At 43.0% G+C, this 23,529-nt stretch overlaps 1 protein-coding gene across 4 annotated transcripts in view; it reads right to left on the reverse strand.

The window, feature by feature from the left end:
* The window catches only part of LOC126442619 (uncharacterized), a 140,050-nt gene that overhangs the window by 71,133 nt on the left and 45,388 nt on the right, over positions 1-23,529 (reverse strand). For all 4 annotated transcript variants that reach the window (XM_050090704.1, XM_050090702.1, XM_050090703.1 and 1 more), the window contains exon 2: positions 23,112-23,427. The gene's annotated coding sequence lies outside the window, so the exon portion shown is untranslated. The remainder of the gene's footprint in view (positions 1-23,111; positions 23,428-23,529) is intronic.

Raw genomic sequence — 23,529 nt, forward strand, 5'->3', positions numbered from 1 at the left:
GTTGATAAATGACATGTGTAGTTTCACACGTAGCCCTGCCTTGAATTGTGTATGTTTTACCAGTAGCGGGGCTGGAGTAGGTGGTTGTGGGGGGATGCATGGGGCAGGTTTTGCAGCGGGGTCGGTTACAGGGGTAGGAACCGCTGGGTAGAGAAGGTAGTCTGGGAATATTGTAGGGTTTAACAAGGATGTTACGGAGGTTAGGGGGGCGACGAAAGGCAACTCTGGGTGGTGTGGGGAGAATTTTGTCAAGGGATGATCTCATTTCAGGGGTTGACTTAAGAAAGTCATATCCCTGGCGAAGTAATTTGTTGATGTTTTCGAGGCCAGGATAATATTGGGTGACAAGGGGGATGCTTCTGTGTGGTCTGGGGGTAGGAACATTGTTGTTAGACGGGGAGGAATGTATTGCTCGGGAAATCTGTTTGTGGACAAGGTCTGCAGGATAGTTGCGGGAGAGGAAAGCACTGGTCAGGTTATTGGTGTAGTTGTTGAGGGATTCGTCACTGGAGCCCTAGAATTATGCTGGAGGGCATGCTCCGCTACTGGGTATTGGGCATCTCCTAGGCGGACAGTTCGTCTGTGTCCGTTCATGCGCTCAGCCAGTTTGGTTGTTGTCATGCCGATGTAAAAGGCTGTGCAGTGCAGGCATGTCAGTTGATAAATGACATGTGTAGTTTCACACGTAGCCCTGCCTTGAATTGTGTATGTTTTACCAGTAGCGGGGCTGGAGTAGGTGGTTGTGGGGGGATGCATGGGGCAGGTTTTGCAGCGGGGTCGGTTACAGGGGTAGGAACCGCTGGGTAGAGAAGGTAGTCTGGGAATATTGTAGGGTTTAACAAGGATGTTACGGAGGTTAGGGGGGCGACGAAAGGCAACTCTGGGTGGTGTGGGGAGAATTTTGTCAAGGGATGATCTCATTTCAGGGGTTGACTTAAGAAAGTCATATCCCTGGCGAAGTAATTTGTTGATGTTTTCGAGGCCAGGATAATATTGGGTGACAAGGGGGATGCTTCTGTGTGGTCTGGGGGTAGGAACATTGTTGTTAGACGGGGAGGAATGTATTGCTCGGGAAATCTGTTTGTGGACAAGGTCTGCAGGATAGTTGCGGGAGAGGAAAGCACTGGTCAGGTTATTGGTGTAGTTGTTGAGGGATTCGTCACTGGAGCAGATACGTTTGCCACGAATACCTAGGCTGTAGGGAAGGGAGCGTTTGATGTGGAAAGGATGGCAGCTATCAAAGTGAAGGTACTGTTGTTTGTTTGTGGGTTTGATATGGACAGAGGTGTGGATGTGAGCTTCAACAAGATGAAGGTCAACATCCAGGAAGGTGGCTTGGGTTTTGGAGAAGGACCAGGTGAAATTCAGATTCGAAAAGGAGTTGAGGTTATGGAGGAAATTAAGGAGTGTTTCTTCACCATGAGTCCAGACCACAAAGATGTCATCTATAAACCTATACCAGGCCAGGGGAAGCAGCTGTTGGGTCTTCAGGAAAGCCTCCTCCATGCGGCCCATGAAGAGGTTGGCATAGGAGGGAGCCATCCTGGTTCCCATGGCCGTTCCCCTGATTTGTTTGTAGGTCTGGCCTTCAAAAGTGAAGTAATTATGGGTGAGGATGAAGTTGGTAAGTGTGATAAGGAACGAGGTTTTTGGAAGATCTTCGGGTGGGCGTTGGGAGAGGTAGTGCTCAAGGGCAGAGAGACCATGGGTATGTGGGATGTTTGTGTAAAGGGATGTAGCATCTATGGTGACAAGAAAGGTTTCAGGTGGGAGAGGAGTGGGAATGGATTTGAGGCGTTCTAGGAAGTGGTTTGTGTCTTTGATGTAGGATGGGAGTCTGCGGGTGATAGGTTGTAGGTGCTGGTCTACCAGAGCTGAGATACGTTCGGTTGGGGATTTGAAGCCTGCTACAATGGGACGGCCAGGATGGTTCTCTTTGTGGATTTTGGGTAATAGGTAGAAGGTAGGGGTACGTGGCTCAGGTGGAGTGAATAAGTCTATGGAAGCCGTTGTGAGGCCTTGTGAGGGACCTTGGATTTTTAGGATTTTTTGCAGCTCAGTCTGGATGGAGGGAATGGGATCCTGGGTAACAGCTTTGTAGGTTGAGGTGTCAGAGAGTTGACGCAGTCCTTCTGCCACATACTCCACACGGTCAAGTACGACAGTCGTGGAGCCTTTATCCGCCGGGAGGATGACAATAGAGCGGTCTATTTTCAGCTCCTTAATGGCACGGGATTCAGCTGGGGTGATGTTGGGGGTTGTCGGGATGTTCTTCAAGAAGGACTGGGAGGCAACACTGGATGTGAGGTATTCCTGAAATGTCTGCAAGGGATGGTTTTGGGGGAGGGGAGGAGGATCCCTTTGAGAAGGCAGTCGGAACTGTTCTAGACAGGGTTCAACACTGGGTCTAGTACTTGGGGGCTGTGTTTGGGTAGTGAAGTGATATTTCCAGTTGAGGTTCCGGGTGAATGAGAGCAGATCTTTAACCAGGGCAGTGTGGTTGAATTTAGGTGTGGGGCTAAAGGTTAAGCCTTTTGATAGAACAGATGTCTCTGGAGGAGAGAGGGATCTGGATGAGAGGTTTAGGACTGAATTGGGACTGGTGATATGTGGCATTTGACTGTGGTTATAGTTGATATTTGGTCTGTGTGGGGTATGTGCTGGGATGGGGAGATTGAGTAGGGTGGCTAGGCTGGGTTTGTTGGCTATGAGGGGGGTTTGATGAAGGTTCTGTTGTGGTTGGTGTTTGTGAGGGATAGGGAGAGGGACCCCACTTCTTAGGTGTTGCACTAGCACTGTGGATAGTTTTTTCAGGTGGTGTGTGGCATGGAACTCAAGTTTGCAGCTGGCTTCTAGGATGATGTTCCTCAGTGTGTTCTCCAAGCAAGGGTTTGAGAGGTGGAGGACTTTGAAGAGAGATAGGAGCTGTTGGGAGTGGTGGTTACATGAAGTAGTGTAGAGATTCAGGACAAGTTGCGTAAGGGCTAAGGATTGAAGGTTGTGGAAGTCCAGGAGAGACTGGTGGAAAGAGGAATTGCACCCGGAGATGGGAACTTTTAAGGTAAGCCCTTTAGGGGTAATTCCAAAGGTTAAGCAGGACTGGAGGAAAAGTATGTGGGATTGCAGTTTGGCTACGGTGAATGCATGTTTCCGGAATGAATGTAAATAATGTGGTATAGGATTAGGGTACATAGTGGGTAACTGGTGGGTAGGGAAATTAAATAACTAAAGTTGAGATAGTAATCATAAGAAGGAGTAAAACACGGAGGGAAGGACGAGAAGGAAAGAAATTGTGTTGGTAATGTTCAATACCAAAGGAAGACCACTCAACAAGAAAAATACGGAAAAAGTTGACCAGACCAAGCAAGTATGTCCAGATCAGGGGAAAAAGAACACACGTAGCTCAAAAACAGAGATAGCGAGTGGCGAAAAAAGATCGCGCGTGCCGCAAAAGCGATCGCGCGTGCCGCAAAAGCGATCGCGCGTGCCGCAAAAAAGATCGCGGGTGGGGCAGAAATGTCCCAAAAAATTTTTCTTGTGGCAGAGAAAGATAGCCAATGGCACAAAAATATCGCCAGCAACAAGAAATCGACGGAAATGGATGATACTGGTAGGTGTGGAAGAGATTGTTGGCAGTGATTGTTGGCTGGGAAACAGCGAATAACGAACGTTAAAACTATGGAATGTTGAATAAATAAATAAATAAAAAGAGAAGAGGACTATAAACGGAACAAGATAATAGGAGGAAGATGAAACTAGCACAGTTGGTGACGAAAATATTTATTTTTGTATATATAAAACACTGAAGAAGAGAAAGTGTTAAGATGACAGACGTAAGTGATAGCTAACAAAAGGGACAAAACAATGAAGGATGTGGACCATATAGGTAATCTAAATAATTAATGGAAAATCTCATATAAGATGTGAAACAAATACTAACAAAGAGATAGAGGGGCTGGCCAGTACTTACCTCAGCTCAGTACAGCCGATAGATACACATAAAACAGAACTGAAAATTTACATTCCTAGCTTTCGGAACTTTGTTCCTTCATCAGGGAGGAGAGAGGGGAAAAAAGGGAAGAAGGGAAAGTGGATTCAGTTACTCACAACCCAGGTTATGAAGCAACAGGGAAAGGTAAACAGGGAGGGTAGCAAGGATGGAGGCATGGTTGTCAGAGGGAAGCCAAAGCCTGTTTACTGGCCAGCCCCTCTATCTCTTTGTTAGTATTTGTTTCACATCTTATATGAGGTTTTCCATTAATTATTTAGATCACCTATATGGTCCACATCCTTCATTGTTTTGTCCCTTTTGTTAGCTATCACTTACGTCTGTCATCTTAACACTTTCTCTTCTTCAGTGTTTTATATATACAAAAATAAATATTTTCGTCACCAACTGTGCTAGTTTCATCTTCCTCCTATTATCTTGTACCGTTTATAGTCCTCTTCTCTTTTTATTTATTTATTTATTCAACATTCCATAGTTTTAACGTTCGTTATTCGCTGTTTCCCAGCCAACAATCACTGCCAACAATCTCTTCCACACCTACCAGTATCATCCATTTCCGTCGATTTCTTGTTGCTGGCGATATTTTTGTGCCATTGGCTATCTTTCTCTGCCACAAGAAAAATTTTTTGGGACATTTCTGCCCCACCCGCGATCTTTTTTGCGGCACGCCCGATCGCTTTTGCGGCACGCGCGATCGCTTTTGCGGCACGCGCGATCTTTTTTCGCCACTCGCTATCTCTGTTTTTGAGCTACGTGTGTTCTTTTTCCCCTGATCTGGACATACTTGCTTGGTCTGGTCAACTTTTTCCGTATTTTTCTTGTTTAGTGGTCTTCCTTTGGTATTGAACATTACCAACACAATTTCTTTCCTTCTCGTCCTTCCCTCCGTGTTTTACTCCTTCTTATGATTACTATCTCAACTTTAGTTATTTAATTTCCCTACCCACCAGTTACCCACTATGTACCCTAATCCTATACCACATTATTTACATTCATTCCGGAAACATGCATTCACCGTAGCCAAACTGCAATCCCACATACTTTTCCTCCAGTCCTGCTTAACCTTTGGAATTACCCCTAAAGGGCTTACCTTAAAAGTTCCCATCTCCGGGTGCAATTCCTCCTTCCACCAGTCTCTCCTGGACTTCCACAACCTTCAATCCTTAGCCCTTACGCAACTTGTCCTGAATCTCTACACTACTTCATGTAACCACCACTCCCAACAGCTCCTATCTCTCTTCAAAGTCCTCCACCTCTCAAACCCTTGCTTGGAGAACACACTGAGGAACATCATCCTAGAAGCCAGCTGCAAACTTGAGTTCCATGCCACACACCACCTGAAAAAACTATCCACAGTGCTAGTGCAACACCTAAGAAGTGGGGTCCCTCTCCCTATCCCTCACAAACACCAACCACAACAGAACCTTCATCAAACCCCCCTCATAGCCAACAAACCCAGCCTAGCCACCCTACTCAATCTCCCCATCCCAGCACATACCCCACACAGACCAAATATCAACTATAACCACAGTCAAATGCCACATATCACCAGTCCCAATTCAGTCCTAAACCTCTCATCCAGATCCCTCTCTCCTCCAGAGACATCTGTTCTATCAAAAGGCTTAACCTTTAGCCCCACACCTAAATTCAACCACACTGCCCTGGTTAAAGATCTCCTCTCATTCACCCGGAACCTCAACTGGAAATATCACTTCACTACCCAAACACAGCCCCCAAGTACTAGACCCAGTGTTGAACCCTGTCTAGAACAGTTCCGACTGCCTTCTCAAAGGGATCCTCCTCCCCTCCCCCAAAACCATCCCTTGCAGACATTTCAGGAATTCCTCACATCCAGTGTTGCCTCCCAGTCCTTCTTGAAGAACATCCCGACAACCCCCAACATCACCCCAGCTGAATCCCGTGCCATTAAGGAGCTGAAAATAGACCGCTCTATTGTCATCCTCCCGGCGGATAAAGGCTCCACAACTGTCGTACTTGACCGTGTGGAGTATGTGGCAGAAGGACTGCGTCAACACTCTGACACCTCAACCTACAAAGCTGTTACCCAGGATCCCATTCCCTCCATCCAGACTGAGCTGCAAAAAATCCTAAAAATCCAAGGTCCCTCACAAGGCCTCACAACGGCTTCCATAGACTTACTCACTCCACCTGAGCCACGTACCCCTACCTTCTACCTATTACCCAAAATCCACAAAGAGAACCATCCTGGCCGTCCCATTGTAGCAGGCTTCAAATCCCCAACCGAACGTATCTCAGCTCTGGTAGACCAGCACCTACAACCTATCACCCGCAGACTCCCATCCTACATCAAAGACACAAACCACTTCCTAGAACGCCTCAAATCCATTCCCACTCCTCTCCCACCTGAAACCTTTCTTGTCACCATAGATGCTACATCCCTTTACACAAACATCCCACATACCCATGGTCTCTCTGCCCTTGAGCACTACCTCTCCCAACGCCCACCCGAAGATCTTCCAAAAACCTCGTTCCTTATCACACTTACCAACTTCATCCTCACCCATAATTACTTCACTTTTGAAGGCCAGACCTACAAACAAATCAGGGGAATGGCCATGGGAACCAGGATGGCTCCCTCCTATGCCAACCTCTTCATGGGCCGCATGGAGGAGGCTTTCCTGAAGACCCAACAGCTGCTTCCCCTGGCCTGGTATAGGTTTATAGATGACATCTTTGTGGTCTGGACTCATGGTGAAGAAACACTCCTTAATTTCCTCCATAACCTCAACTCCTTTTCGAATCTGAATTTCACCTGGTCCTTCTCCAAAACCCAAGCCACCTTCCTGGATGTTGACCTTCATCTTGTTGAAGCTCACATCCACACCTCTGTCCATATCAAACCCACAAACAAACAACAGTACCTTCACTTTGATAGCTGCCATCCTTTCCACATCAAACGCTCCCTTCCCTACAGCCTAGGTATTCGTGGCAAACGTATCTGCTCCAGTGACGAATCCCTCAACAACTACACCAATAACCTGACCAGTGCTTTCCTCTCCCGCAACTATCCTGCAGACCTTGTCCACAAACAGATTTCCCGAGCAATACATTCCTCCCCGTCCAACAACAATGTTCCTACCCCCAGACCACACAGAAGCATCCCCCTTGTCACCCAATATTATCCTGGCCTCGAAAACATCAACAAATTACTCCGCCAGGGATATGACTTTCTCAAGTCAACCCCTGAAATGAGATCATCCCTTGACAAAATTCTCCCCACACCACCCAGAGTTGCCTTTCGTCGCCCCCCTAACCTCCGTAACATCCTTGTTAAACCCTACAATATTCCCAGACTACCTTCTCTACCCAGCGGTTCCTACCCCTGTAACCGACCCCGCTGCAAAACCTGCCCCATGCATCCCCCCACAACCACCTACTCCAGCCCCGCTACTGGTAAAACATACACAATTCAAGGCAGGGCTACGTGTGAAACTACACATGTCATTTATCAACTGACATGCCTGCACTGCACAGCCTTTTACATCGGCATGACAACAACCAAACTGGCTGAGCGCATGAACGGACACAGACGAACTGTCCGCCTAGGAGATGCCCAATACCCAGTAGCGGAGCATGCCCTCCAGCATAATTCTAGGGACCTAGGAACCTGCTACACCGTATGTGCCATTTGGCTTCTCCCACCCAACTCCAGTCCCTCTGAACTGCGGAGATGGGAACTTGCACTCCAACACATCCTTTCATCCTGCCATCCCCCTGGACTGAACCTACGTTAAACAACCTCACTCCCATTCACTCTTCAGTCTTCTCCTCTTTCCCTTTCCTCTTTAGCCATTCACGCATCTTTTCATCCTACATAGTTGTGTTTATCTTTATACTGTATACCTCTTTACTTCTGTATGCATCCTCTTTGGTTTGAAGCTGGCACAGTACTTACAGTAGAATATCTTTGGCTTCCCTCTGACAACCATGCCTCCATCCTTGCTACCCTCCCTGTTTACCTTTCCCTGTTGCTTCATAACCTGGGTTGTGAGTAACTGAATCCACTTTCCCTTCTTCCCTTTTTTCCCCTCTCTCCTCCCTGATGAAGGAACAAAGTTCCGAAAGCTAGGAATGTAAATTTTCAGTTCTGTTTTATGTGTATCTATCGGCTGTACTGAGCTGAGGTAAGTACTGGCCAGCCCCTCTATCTCTTTGTTAGTATTTGTTTCACATCTTATACGAGATTTTCCATTAATTATTTAAAAATGTGGTGTAACAGTTCTTAATAGCAATGCTAAAACAGATGGATCAGAAGTCCAACAAGCACATAAAGGCACAACTGTCAAGAATAAAAGGTAAAGGAACGCTAAACCATATTAAATGTTGATAGCACTTGAGATACTTAGACTTCCAAAATTAGACTGTATAATGATAAGCATTTTAATGAATAGGAACAATTACTGCTGGAACACTACTACTACTAGTAGTAGTAGTAGTAGTAGTAGTCAAACAAAAGAAGCAAGGGAGATTAGCATTTAACCTACTGTCGACAATGAGGCCACTAGAGATGGAGCTGAAATTCAAATACAGTTTTTATTTTCCTTTGTGCATAGCACAAATTTTTGGAGACTGTCTACTAAAGTTTTTTCTTTCATTTTTGTACTTATTTTACAAGAACCTTCTACAAAGTCAATTATAAGTAACAGGCACAAACAACAACATCAGCTACAAATTTTATACTTTTATTTTTAAACAATATTCTAACTATCTTATTTGTTTTTATTGACAATCACCTGTGATTATGCGCGTCATGGGTATATCAGATGCAGAATCTGCCAGTTGTCCACTGTGAACTAATTCCAGTGGTGATACAGTTGTCATGACAAGACAAAGATCATGTGTAGCAATATTTGTTTCTGTATATGTGTACTAAGAATAGACTAATTTCACTGTCAATTTAGCCATATGTATCTGCTTTTTCTTATGTTGAAAAATTTCATATATGAGACAGGTCAAGTAAACTATAATAAAACACGATCTCTCTTTCGCATTATTGTTCTTAGAGTTAACGTGTATCACTGTTTCTTATTAACAATACATAAATGAATGTTTCTTTAAAAAGTAAGTAGAGATGAGCCTTTCAACATAATTAATTATTCTGAGACTGTTTAATGAAAACGTGTTGGACTGTTATTGCAGTTTTATGTAATTTGGTATTTAAGTACTGTTGCTGCCGAGAAAGTTTCAGCAAGACCAAAATGTGCTTTTAATTTATTGTCATTTGTTATTTTTTCTTTTTTCAGTTTGTGTGGTTTTGTTGCTCTGAATGAATTTTCAACCTCAAGCACAGTGTGCACCAATTTGAAATCTAATGGCAGATTAAAAGTGTGTGGCTGACCAAGACTCGAACCTGCCAGGAAGTTGCTTATCAGTGTACACTCCACAGTAGAGTCAAAATTCATTGCAGAAACTACGTTTTAGGCAACAGCTGAGCCATTTCTGGGTACGATCATTTCTTTAGGGAGTGTCGAGACTGCGAGGAATGTGACAGAACTTGCGTAAAGTTTCGAAGGTAGGAGATGAGGAACTGGTAGAAGTAAAGTTGTGAGCACAGGTCGTGAGTCGTGCTCGGATTGTTCAGTAGGCAGAACACTTGCCCGTGAAAGGTAATGTACCACTCCGGCACACAGCTGTAACTTAACAGGGAGTCGCAGTAGTATTATAATTACATTCTGTACACTACAACTGCAAACTACAGACTGATTCGAGTTGATTTGTATATAATTTTGAGGGTGAACAATATACTTAGTAAGTTTAATGCTTTGAGTTACAATAGTAAATATGAGAATTGAGGAGGTTATCTGTATAAAAAACTGAATTCTCAACTACATTACAAGCATTTTAGTCACGATGCATACAAGTGGCTAAGAGGTCTGTCAAGATCACAGTACAGGACTGTCGTCATTACCGGGCGATTGTAACACAAACTGTTAATGTTCTTTACTTTTGTTGTTGCAGTAAAAGTAGTACTATTTGGGTGCAACTGACACTTTGCAAAGTGCTCATACACTTTTTTGATTTCACCGAATGCTGTTTTTCAGGTACTACTGCTGCCGAGTGGGTGCTGTTCGACATGCAACTGATTGGAAACAGATTTACGCAGAAAAACGGAGTTACACTAATTCTGCTACACAGAAAGAGCAACTCGCACGAATATTCGAACTTAGGCTCGTGAATTGACACCGTGTAGCATTAATTGTCACTGTCCACTGCGCAAAGTGGTACCGAAATTTATAGATTCTAAGACTACGTATTTCTTCTCGGATGTTAGGTTTTATACCTAATATCCTAGCAACTGTCACCTTTTTTGCAATCTCCTTTGCTCGGATTCGCACAGTTGAAAATGTGAAGAGGTTACAATTACAGGAGCAGGACAACGCAAAGAAATGTGTCGGTTGGTCGGTAAGGATCGAGGGACTCATGGCGATGTATCGGACTGGGGTTGCCACAAGTTTCCCTGAGTGAAATTCCCTGATTTCCAGACAAGTTTTAGCATTTTCCCTGACAAATTTTGAGATTTCAAGGGTGAAAATTAAGATGTAAGTTGACAATCTGTCTTTGTAGCTACGGTACAAGAAACAATAGTGTAAACTAGGAAACATCTTTAAAAAAACCTTGCAAGCAGATGGCATTTCCTGATGTGAGCAAAAATCTTTAGTACTAACCTCAACATCTTTTGTAATGAACTGTTTTTAGATGGAGAAAGCAAGCCACACGGTATGTGTGTTTCATTAAAACCACTGATATTAATTTATTTCAAATAAATGAAACATTTTTGGTGACAAAAATACGCATTTCCTTGGAGTTAAAAGAGATTTAAAATACCTTCACCAATTTCATAAATAACCTCAGAAAAAAGTAGGCCTCTTGAAAGAAGTGTGTAAGATGGGGATGAACTGTGTAAACCAGCTCTGTCGGTGGCTGCCAATAAAAGGTTGGTTCTACTATGTTTGATATCGTGTTACATCTATTATTTTATTTATTTATTTATTTATTTATTGTTCTGTGGGACCAAATTAAGGAGAAGTCTCCATGGTCATGGAACGAGTCAATACATAAAATTATAACACGATATTAGAAACAGATAAAATGAAATATAAAAAAAAAAACATATTCAGGTGACAAGAAGAAAATCAACAATGTAACACTGGAATTTGCTTAATTTTTTAGCTCTTCCAGGAGCTCCTCGACAGAATAGAAGGAGTGAGCCATGAGGAAACTCTTCAGTTTAGACTTAAAAGAGTCTGGGCTACTGCTAAGATTTTTGAGCTCTTGTGGTAGCTTATTGAAAATGGATGCAGCAGAATACTGCACTCCTTTCTGCACAAGAGTCAAGGAAAAGTGCATTCTACATGCAGATTTGATTTCTGCCTAGTATTAACTGAGTGAAAGCTGCTAACTCTTGGGAATAGGCTAATATTGCTAACAACAAACGACATTAAAGAAAATATATACTGTGAGGGCAATATCAGAATTCCCAGATTTCTGAATAGGGGTCGACAAGAGGTTCTCGAACTTACACCACACATAGCTCGAACAGCCCGTTTTTGAGCCAAAAATACCCTTTTTGAATCAGAAGAATTACCCCAAAAAATAATACCATACGACATAAGCATATGAAAATATGCTAAGCAGACTACTTTTCGTGCTGAACTGTCACTTATTTCAGATACTGTTCTAATGGTAAATAAAGCAGCATTTAGCTTCTGAACAAGATCCTGGACATGGGCTTTCCACAACAGCTTACTATCTATCCGAGCGCCTAGGAATTTGAACTGTTCCGTCTCGCTTATAATATGCCCATTCTGTCTCATCAAAATATCGGTTCTTGTTGAATTGTGAGTTAGAAACTGTAAAAACTGAGTCTTACTGTGATTCAGCATCAAATTATTTTCCACAAGCCACGAACTTATTTCATGAACTACATTATTTGTTACTGTTTCAATATTACACACAAGATCCTTCACTATCAAGCTGGTGTCATCAGCAAACAGAAATATTTTTGAATCACCTGTAATACTAGAAGGCATATCATTTATATAAATAAGAAACAGCAGTGGCCCCAGCACCGACCCTTGGGGAACGCCCCACTTAACAGTGCCCCATTGGGACTGAACATCACTACCACTCTCAATATTGCGGAGAATTACCCTCTGCTTTCTGTTCTTAAAGTAAGAGCACCGACCCTTGGGGAACGCCGCACTTAACAGTGCCCCATTGGGACTGAACATCACTACCACTCTCAATATTGCGGAGAATTACCCTCTGCTTTCTGTTCTTAAAGTAAGAGGCGAACCAATTGCAAGCTACTCCCCTTACTCCAACTTCTGCAGTAATATTTTGTGGTCAACACAGTCAAAAGCCTTCATTAAATCAAAGAGAACACCTATCGTTCGCAACCTTTTATTTAATCCGTCCAAAACCTCACAGAGAAAAGAGAATATAGCATTTTCTGTTGTTAAACCATTTCTAAAACCAAACTGAACATTTGACAGCAAATTATGTGAATTTAAATGCTCCAGTAACCTTGTATATACAACCTTCTCGATAACTTTAGCAAACACCGATGGCATAGAAATAGGTCTAAAATTGTCAACATTATCAATGTCTCCCTTTTTATAAAGTGGCTTCACTACCGAGTACTTTAATCGGTCAGGAAACCGACCACTCCTAAAGGAAAAGTTACAGATATGGCTGAGAACTGGGCTAACATACATAGAACAATACTTCAGTATTCTGCTAGATACCCCGTCATATCCATGAGAGTTCTTGGTCTTTAGTGATTTAATTATTAACTCAATCTCCCTCTTGTCAGTATCATGGAGGAGCATTTCAGGTAACAGTCTCGGAACACTTTTTTCTAAGAGCGCTATATGATTCCCTGTTGGGACTAGGTTTCTATTTAGTTCACCTGCTATATTCAGAAAGTGATTATTAAATACTGTACATATATGCGACTTATCAGTAACACGGACATTCCCACTACGCACTGATTCTATATCCTCGACCTGTCTCTGCAGACCAGCAACTTCCTTTACGACTGACCATATGGTTTTAATTTTATCCTGAGACTTAGCTATTCTATCTGCATACCACATACTTTTTGCCTTCCTAATAACATTTTTAAGCACCTTACAATACTGTTTGTAATGGGCTGCTGCATTTAGATTTTGACTGTTTCTAACGTTTTGATGTAATTGCCAATTTGTTCTACAAGATATTCTTATCCCTCTAGTCAGCCACCCAGGCTGCCTGTTTGTGCTAGTACCCTGTTTTAAACGTTCTAACAGAAAGCAACTTTCAAAGAGCATGAGAAAAGTCTTGAGAAGAGCATTATATTTATCGTCTACTGTATCAGCACTATAAACATCTTGCCACTCTTGTTCCTTTATAAGGTTTACAAAGGTCTCTACAGCAACTGGATCAGCTTTCCTGAACAGCTGATGACTATATTTAACACATGTTGCAGCATAAAAATCTTTTAAAGTTAAAATTTGCGCATCATGATCTGAAAGGCCATTCACCTTTTTGCTAACAGAATGCCCTTCTAGTAATGAGGAATGAACAAAAATGTTGTCTATGGTTGTTCTACTGTTCCCTTGCACTCTCGTTGGAAAGAATACGGTTTGCATAAGATTATATGAATTAAAGAGGTCTACCAACATCCTCTTCCTTGCACAATCACTTATACAATTAATATTGAAGTCACCACATATAACTAACTTTTTGTATTTCCTATAAAGTGAACCAAGAACCTCTTCTAGCTTTAGCAAAAATGTTGTGAAATCGGAGTCTGGGGATCTATAAATAACAACAGTTACAAGTTTAGCTCCATTAAATTTAACCACACCTGCACAACATTCAAACACATTTTCAGTGCAGTACTTTGACACATCAATTGACTCAAATGGGATGCCGTTTTTCACATACATGGCTACTCCCCCACACTGCAAAGAGCTCCTCGAAAAGCAGCCAGCCAACCTGTATCCTGGTAAAGGAAGCCTCTGAATTATCTCCTTATTTAAGAAGTGTTCAGGTATACCAATAATTTCAGAGTCAACATCTATAAGCAGTTCACTAACTTTATCTCTAATACCTTGTATATTTTGATGAAATATACTAATTCCCTTATTACTCGGATACCTAAGCTTTGTCAAAAGTGATTCCCTTGTTCGAGAAACTTCCCTTAAGCAGGAATACCTATCAGCTGACTTCAATCTAAAAAAGGTGCAGCTCTAACACCCACTACTGCAGGAATTTTCCCACGAGTGATCCCACCAACCCCACCTATGCTGTCACGTATAAGCTTTGCCAACCTCCCCTTCCCATACCTGTTGAGGTGCAGGCCATGTCTAGTGAGTATTATGTGACTTTTCTTTTGACAAATACATGAGTACATAGTGCACAAGCTGCCAGCAACCAACACAATTTTTCTGATATATAAACTACTTTTGAAGTGCCAAAATGTACTAGAACAAATAAAATGTCTATAAAATGCCGCACTGTGCAACGTACTTCTGGTGAGACAGTCACAATTCCTGAAATCCATTGCCCACGGCCTCTGGTCTGCTGAGGAGCACCGCAGACCTGGGTCCGAGGATAAACCGTGAAAATCTGCTGCATCGCACCACACACAAGCAGATCCGGCCTGCAGGCAGATCAGTGGGACTAGATCAGGCAGGCAGGGCCTGCACATTAGTGGAAACTGAACGGCAGGCCAGACACATTACAGATACTCGCAGAAATGGCCTGCAGTTTTAGGTCGTCACGGAAATCCACTCGTGTGGCCAGCTATTCAGAGTCACAGACAGCGCGTCGACGAAATGAGGCCACGGTGCTCGATCCGTACGAATACTCCGAGAATCGATAATAATGAGGATAGGTAGCGAGTCACCGTAAAGACGATCGCTGAACCAGAACGGGCACGTAGAAAAGACAATCACACTCTCACAACTAAATTTTCAGCCACAGCCAAACAAGAGCACACACGCATTCACACAATCACTAAGACGCAACTCACGTACGCAGGGCTGCCAGCTCTGGCCACTGCGTCTACAGTCTCTCAGAATCAGATCCGAACAAACCACTCCCCACACCTCCACGCCTCTCGTCGGCAGCTGCTAGGCTGGTGGCAAGAAGTGTCGGCAGCACCGACTGCGAACTGATGGGAACGGTAGGAAGGGGAGAAGAGAAGCAGCAGCAATGAGGGAGTAGGGAAGAGGCGCACATGCTCAGCGACGGTGCACGACACATCAGTAAACAAACCATTTCACATACCGAGACAAAAATGAGTATTTCTAGTGTTTTTTCAAATTTCCCCAATTTCCCTGACGTGTTTAAAATTCCCCGATATTCCCCAATTTCCAGAGCCTGTGGCGACCTTGCAGACATTCTGTCACAGCTGAGAATTAATTTAAAGAGAGGTAAATGTCTACGGGTTGGGCAGATATAAAATTATAAGAGCATACGAGGACTCTCCCCACACCCATTTGTGGAGGCAGAAACTTCACTCCTATCCGATCCCCACCGACCACATAATGGGCTCACCAAGTTACAGAGGAAGAAGATGACCTAGCCAGGACATTCAAAATAGCAAAAGTCATAAATCTATAAACGTAATGAACATCAGATGGGCTGCCGACAAGAAAATAAGGTGAGAGTAACAGTGACGTCAAGAGGTGGGTGGGCGCGTGCGAGTGTCGCTCGGGGCTCGGCGTGTGGCGGGAGTCTCCCCTCCCTCAGCCACCCCTCTCCGGAGAGTCGAAGTCTTAAAGAGGCGAACAGCACCCACTATCTTGGGGGAAGCGTGAAACCCTATTAAGCAGATACTCTGTCAACAGCTAGTACGGAGGGTAAGAAATAATTAAGGTCTCGGCTACAATGGAGTGTTGCCCCTAAAACACAAAATAGGGTATGGCAGAAAAAAGGGCAAACCACACCTGAAAGTGATTAAAACAGAGTAGGAGAGGTATGACCGTGGCAGCTAATAGACATGGTGGTGTTGACAATCCCACAGAACCAGCCAAACCATCCCGCACCATCCCAAAAGCACTTCAAAACCACCGTACGCTGTCCACCAACATTAGAGGTGAACAATTCGGAAGACTGTGCTACGTAGGATAGGAGATTCATTACAGCGGTACAGCAGCAGTCTCCTCGATAGTGTAGAGTTTGTTAAAAGGGACAGTAGCTCACCAGATGTTCTGTTTCTGAGTGAACAGAGGTCTGCAGATCTCCACACACTACTGTCTACGTGAATGTCGGGTGGGTAATCGCTTCTCCAGCCAAACAGGCAGCCGGTTCATTCCCTGGACTCGGGACCCAGAGACAGACAACTGAGCAGGCACTGCAACCGAGGTCACGGAAAAGATCGTAAACAGTAGGTGACGAAAGTAACATCGGTCAATAGCACGGAGACTGCTCACTGGGTCACTACAAATTAAGATCTCATCAACAGAAGTCTGTTTTATAAAACTTAAAGCTCTGTTAATGACTATCAGCTCTGCAGTAAAAACACTAGATGTTCCTGGTAGCAATTTTCTTTTTTAAAAAAAAGGGTTAGCAGGAGGCGTAAAGCATATCCTGCCTTACTCGGGGTTTCAGAGCTACTACCATCCTGATACTCCTGATGAACTGACAAAAACAGACATTGAAAGATAACAGGGATGATGCAGGTTGGTCTCAATTCGTGGTCTGGGTGCTAACGGAGGGGGCAGAACACGGTGTGCACATTCTGAGCAAGTTACGTGGGGGACCTCCAGGTGCATTCCGACTGTTAATCACCCCCGAGGGTGGGTGGATCGGTGCCCCTTATCCGAGAAGAATCCGATAAGTTGGACAATTAGGAAAACATTCGAGTGCGACTGCGTAAGTGAGCTGGAGTTGGTACTGTGAGAAACGGAGAGGTAAGTTCTCTGCTTCAGCAAAGACTTTAAGCAGAACTGACCTGCTTATTGTAGTTCTTTCCTCAGTAGCATCATCACTCTTTTATCAGTGAAGTTGAAAGTCCAAATGAGTGAGGGATGGTGTTTACTCAAAAATGTACATATAATCTAGATTGCATTAACACACATACATGCATTCTTCACTAAGTTCAACTGTTAAGAACAGTGACCCGTTTATCAATTACAAAAACTTACTAGCCCACAAAACCAGATCGACATCTACAATAACAGTGGTGAAGTTAATTGTTTGACTGTGGTACAAAATACAGTCAGTATTTACACAAAAAAGTCACAGTTCCTTTTTAACACTACCCTGTAGTAATTTATTACAGAAATGATTACACTTCGGTAGTTCAATCCAGTCCATAACGAGCTTCAGTATTCAACAATCGGTAGTTTTGATGACCGTAACAATCCTACCATTTTTCAATCACAACACAGTTTAGTAAAGATGTTCATTAATTTAGGCTACAGAAATCACTCAAAAATTATTAAGCATCCAAGTCTCGAGCTTTGCTGTTGTCAGTGGACATATTTTTGCTTGCCGAACACACGTAGTAGTGGCACAAATTGACACTGGGGGTGCTCCCGACATAGGTCTTACTCGTGAGCTTTCAAACGACCGACTGCCAATTCTGGGTGAAGTCTGACTCTTTGTAGACTGGCACAAGAACAAACTGCTATTTTGGAGGCTACATTGTGGTTTAAAAATGGCTAGGTTGGATTTTTCTGATTTTCTTATATTACAAGAACTAATATGATTTTGGCTCACAGAAAATGTTGCTGGTCAGAAATTCAGAAAAATACTTGGGTGCTATTACTTTCACACAATGTAGATCCCTTATTTACATACATCAGTGCCCTACTGCAAATTAGGGTAAATTATATGAAATTATTAATTATTAAATCAATTAATCAATACTGCATATCATTTTATATACAAAAATAAGTAGTCAAAAGTCATAATCTAACAGTAGCTATGATGAATTATGTGAGCAAAATCAAATAGGGGTAATGCAGGAGTAGGTTTAATAATGAATAGGAAAATAGGAATGCGGGTAAGCTACTACAAACAGCATAGTGAACGGATTATTGTGGCCAAGATAGATACGAAGCCCACGCCTACTACAGTAGTACAAGTTTATATGCCAACTAGCTCTGCAGATGACGAAGAAATTGAAGAAATGTATGATGAAATAAAAGAAATTATTCAGATTGTGAAGGGAGACGAAAATTTAATAGTCATGGGTGACTGGAATTCGAGTGTAGGAAAAGGGAGAGAAGGAAACATAGTAGGTGAATATGGATTGGGGGGCAGAAATGAAAGAGGAAGCTGCCTGGTCGAATTTTGCACAGAGCACAACATAATCATAACTAACACTTGGTTTAAGAATCATGAAAGAAGGTTGTATACATGGAAGAACCCTGGAGATACTAAAAGGTATCAGATAGATTATATAATGGTAAGACAGAGATTTAGGAACCAGGTTTTAAATTGTAAGATATTTCCAGGGGCAGATGTGGACTCTGACCACAATCTATTGGTTATGACCTGTAGATTAAAACTGAAGAAACTGCAAAAAGGTGGGAATTTAAGGAGATGGGACCTGGATAAACTAAAAGAACCAGAGGTTGTACAGAGATTCAGGGAGAGCATAAGGGAGCAATTGACAGGAATGGGAGAAATAAATACAGTAGAAGAAGAATGGGTAGCTTTGAGGGATGAAGTAGTGAAGGCAGCAGAGGATCAAGTAGGTAAAAAGACGAGGGCTAGTAGAAATCCTTGGGTAACAGAAGAAATATTGAATTTAATTGATGAAAGGAGAAAATATAAAAATGCAGTAAGTGAAACAGGCGAAAAGGAATACAAACGTCTCAAAAATGAGATCGACAGGAAGTGCAAAATGGCTAAGCAGGGATGGCTAGAGGACAAATGTAAGGATGTAGAGGCCTATCTCACTAGGGGTAAGATAGATACCGCCTACAGGAAAATTAAAGAGACCTTTGGAGATAAGAGAACGACTTGTATGAATATCAAGAGCTCAGATGGAAACCCAGTTCTAAGCAAAGAAGGGAAAGCAGAAAGGTGGAAGGAGTATATAGAGGGTCTATACAAGGGCGATGTACTTGAGGACAATATTATGGAAATGGAAGAGGATGTAGATGAAGATGAAATGGGAGATATGATACTGCGTGAAGAGTTTGACAGAGCACTGAAAGACCTGAGTCGAAACAAGGCCCCCGGAGTAGACAATATTCCATTGGAACTACTGACGGCCGTGGGAGAGCCAGTCCTGACAAAACTCTACCATCTGGTGAGCAAGATCTATGAAACAGGCGAAATACCCTCAGACTTCAAGAAGAATATAATAATTCCAATCCCAAAGAAAGCAGGTGTTGACAGATGTGAAAATTACCGAACTATCAGCTTAATAAGTCACAGCTGCAAAATACTAACACGAATTCTTTACAGACGAATGGAAAAACTAGTAGAAGCCAACCTCGGGGAAGATCAGTTTGGATTCCGTAGAAACACTGGAACACGTGAGGCAATACTGACCTTACGACTTATCTTAGAAGAAAGATTAAGGAAAGGCAAACCTACGTTTCTAGCATTTGTAGAATTAGAGAAAGCTTTTGACAATGTTGACTGGAATACTCTCTTTCAAATTCTAAAGGTGGCAGGGGTAAAATACAGGGAGCGAAAGGCTATTTACAATTTGTACAGAAACCAGATGGCAGTTATAAGAGTCGAGGGACATGAAAGGGAAGCAGTGGTTGGGAAGGGAGTAAGACAGGGTTGTAGCCTCTCCCCGATGTTGTTCAATCTGTATATTGAGCAAGCAGTAAAGGAAACAAAAGAAAAATTCGGAGTAGGTATTAAAATTCATGGAGAAGAAATAAAAACTTTGAGGTTCGCCGATGACATTGTAATTTTGTCAGAGACAGCAAAGGACTTGGAAGAGCAGTTGAATGGAATGGACAGTGTCTTGAAAGGAGGATATAAGATGAACATCAACAAAAGCAAAACAAGGATAATGGAATGTAGTGTAATTAAGTCGGGTGATGCAACACAACCAAAACAACAACATGATGAAATTTGTAATGGAAGACGGGGCTGCTGATGTATTTGAATGTCAACTGTCTTGTCACTGGTAATTTAAAGTACTTTCCATAAAAGTCAGAATGCTCAGCATTCTGTTGGTATGGGTCATTAAATTAAATTGTGCCGATTAGCTCACCAAGTTTCACACGTATCGAACTATGGTGTTAACCCCAATAGATTGTAATACTTAATCAACACCTTCCACAGCCAAACTGATGCCACCAATGCAATCAGCGTAGTGAGAAGAATAAACTAAACGACAAAGCTAAATGGAGAAAGCCCAGTTACACCTCTGCAAAAGCAATACATGTGCCATATATGACTTACAAAACAGTACTGGAAACATGGTAGAAAATTATAGGAAAGAAAAAAAATTTGCTATCAGCAGATATTCAAAACTTAGCAGATGGGAGAGGAGAACCATGCTATATCACAGAGTGTCAAAGGAAGTAGTCTCAATGAAGTGGTCTGATGATGATGATGATGATGATGATGATGATGATGATTGGTGTGTGGGGCACTCAACTGCGTGGTCATCAGCACCCGCACAAAGTCTCAATTTTTACACAACCCAATCTAGCCACAATCACAAATGATGATGATGATGATGAAGAAATGATGAGGACAACACAAACACCCAACCCCGGGCAGAGAAAATCCCCACCCGGTCCGGGCATCGAACCCGGGACACTGGAGCCCAGAGGCAGCCACTATACGACGAGCTGTGGACTGGTGCCAGTGACTCGACTTATTCCACGATGACAGACTCGGTGCAGTCATTTCAAATTTGAAGGTACCCCTGAAGCATAAACCTGGTGACCACCATCCAGTTAGGTCGAAACTGTGGCCCGGTACGTACGGAGTTAGGCCGAATAGGATGATTCACTCTCCGAGAGGTGCTTGGCGAGGAAGTGGAGAGGTTTAAGCTTACGCGTGTGGGTGACTCTTTAGTTAACAAATATGGGACAGCTGTGTCAGCCTTTTATCAAAGAGGAATCCCAAAAATTGAGACTGTGCAACAACATCCCGGCACTAAGTACACAAGTCGAGTTCTGGGTCCAGACGGACTGCGGTAGGACGACACAAATGCGTGTCTCACATTTTTGTCGAAGAGAATTGGAGGTCGCGGGAAAGGGTCCAAGTGGAGGCTCCGTGGATACACCTTGAAATTGTTGTTTGGTGAAGGCTACAGACTGGGAGCTGTTACAAATGCAAAAGTTGAAACAATGTGAGTGTGACGAGAGGTACGACAGGTTGTGAAATGCATGGAGCCCTGCCATTTTTTTGGACCCGTGCACTCTGAGTGGTGTACCGACTGTAACACGAAAAAATCAGTGGAGTAAAAGCTGACAAAAATCAGTAGGGCGTCTTGAAAGCCCCTGTCATTTAGGTTAAGTAAAATGTGATCATGCTGGGCAGTGTTGTATGCCTCATGGAGATAAAAAAGGCTTCAATGAGATTTCACCGTTTAGAAACACCCCATCAGATTGCTGTTTCCAACCTAACCACACGGTTAATTGAGGATTGTTCCTCCTGGAAACTGGGGGACAAAAGGCCCAGTGATTCGAGAAACCAGAACAACCGTCGGGCCACCATCTTTTCGAGCAGTTTTCAGAGCACACTGATGAGGCTAATCGGTCAGTAGCTGTCAATGGATGTCTGGATTTTGCCTGGTTTAAGGATAGGGATACTATCTTGACCCTGAAAAGCAAAAATACTTTCTGGCCAGGTTTGAGTAACATTCACATGTTGGATGATTAACTGAACCAGGGCCTGAGGCCACACTGTTTGATGCGTCAAGAGCCTGAAAGAGTTCCTGATCAGAGAAAAGTTCATTATATAATCAATCATGACCAGGGGGGGGGGGGGGGATACGGAGGTGTCTTCAACATGTCTTATGTATTTTTTTAAAAAGAAAGAAAGAGAGAGATAGGGGGGGGGGGGGGGGAGAGAGAGAGAGAGAGAGAGAGAGAGAGAGAGAGAGAGAGAGAGAGAGAGAGAGAGAGAGAGCTATATTGCTACATTGTGGGATTCATATGAATGGTTCAAATCTTATCTTTGTAACAGGCACCAAATGGTAAAGATACAGGGAAAGTTTACTCATCAGAATACCAAAGAGTCGGATACGGGGTGCCACAAGACTCCCTGCTGGCACCACTGCTGTTCTTAATATTTATAAATGGCATGCCAAGCCATGTATCAGCAGCAGGTACAATATTGTTTGCTGATGACACCAATCTGTCTGTTAAAGCTATGAATGATGCTGGCCTTCAGAAGACAGTCACAGTAGCGCAGAAAGATGAAATGTATTGTTTATGGATAACATTTTAATTGTGAATGACAAAGAAAGAGTTTCGGTAGACTTCAGACATAAAACAAACTAGGAGCCACATAACAACAGAACTTGGGCAGTGTAAGATAAAGAAAACCCGTGTCACTAAATTTTTAGGAGTACGGATAGATGAAAATGTAATGTGGGGAAAACATACAGAAATGTTTCTTGCATTAAACATGTAAGTACACCACTGGCCCTATCGTAGACTCTTACGCCAGAGCACAATAGGAACTGGTGGTGGGCAGAAAGATATTTAATCGGCAGAGAGAGTCACTGATCTTTGGAATCTTTTGAAACTCCGTCAGGGAAAAATGAGGGCAAGAAAAAAATGAATGGGTACATTCTCGCAAAGAGAAGTAAAGGGGTAGAAAAGAAAGGTAAAAATATGGCGTATACCCTGGTTCACAAACAGAACAGGGTACAAGACTAATGAAGAAGTAAAAGAAGACAGTTTATTACTAGCACCTGTGCACCAAATGACACTATCCAATTTAGCTAACACACTCAATCTAACAAATATACCAAAATCAAATAGGTCTTAGCTCCTTTACAGGATTCTAAAAGTGGAACTCATTTTGAATACAAAAGCAGAATGATCTAAGTTGTGCCGACAGTGTGCTCACATCCAAAGTTCCCACGTCAGTTTTACAATGTTACAGCCAGCAGGTTACTTACTCGACATGGTATTCCTTGTCAGCCCACAACCTCAAATCTCGCGACAGCTTTCTCCAACGACGGCACACTTTCCGTACCACGTCCACTAGCTCAGTGAAAGACAAGTGAGAGAAGATCTTTATCAGTATCTCCTCAGGCAAGTCGTCAATGCTCGTACGCCACACTGCAGCGCCTTCTCCCGCGTGGCACAGTCCACTGTGCTCAGACACTGAAACCATTTCACTGTCGAGCCTGCAGTCGGACTACGGTGAGGTGGAAGGCGCCAGGGGAGGTGACGAGCTGTCGAGTGGACGTCTGTCGGATATGCTTGCAGACACTGCAAAAAAAACATAAACAGCATTACAAACCCGCACTCACACGGATTTCAGCTACTTCCCACTGTGTTAATGGAACAAATAACAGCAACGACATGCCAACA

The sequence above is a fragment of the Schistocerca serialis genome, unplaced genomic scaffold, assembly GCF_023864345.2.
Source record: "Schistocerca serialis cubense isolate TAMUIC-IGC-003099 unplaced genomic scaffold, iqSchSeri2.2 HiC_scaffold_1393, whole genome shotgun sequence".
In the NCBI taxonomy this organism is placed as follows: domain Eukaryota; kingdom Metazoa; phylum Arthropoda; class Insecta; order Orthoptera; family Acrididae; genus Schistocerca; species Schistocerca serialis.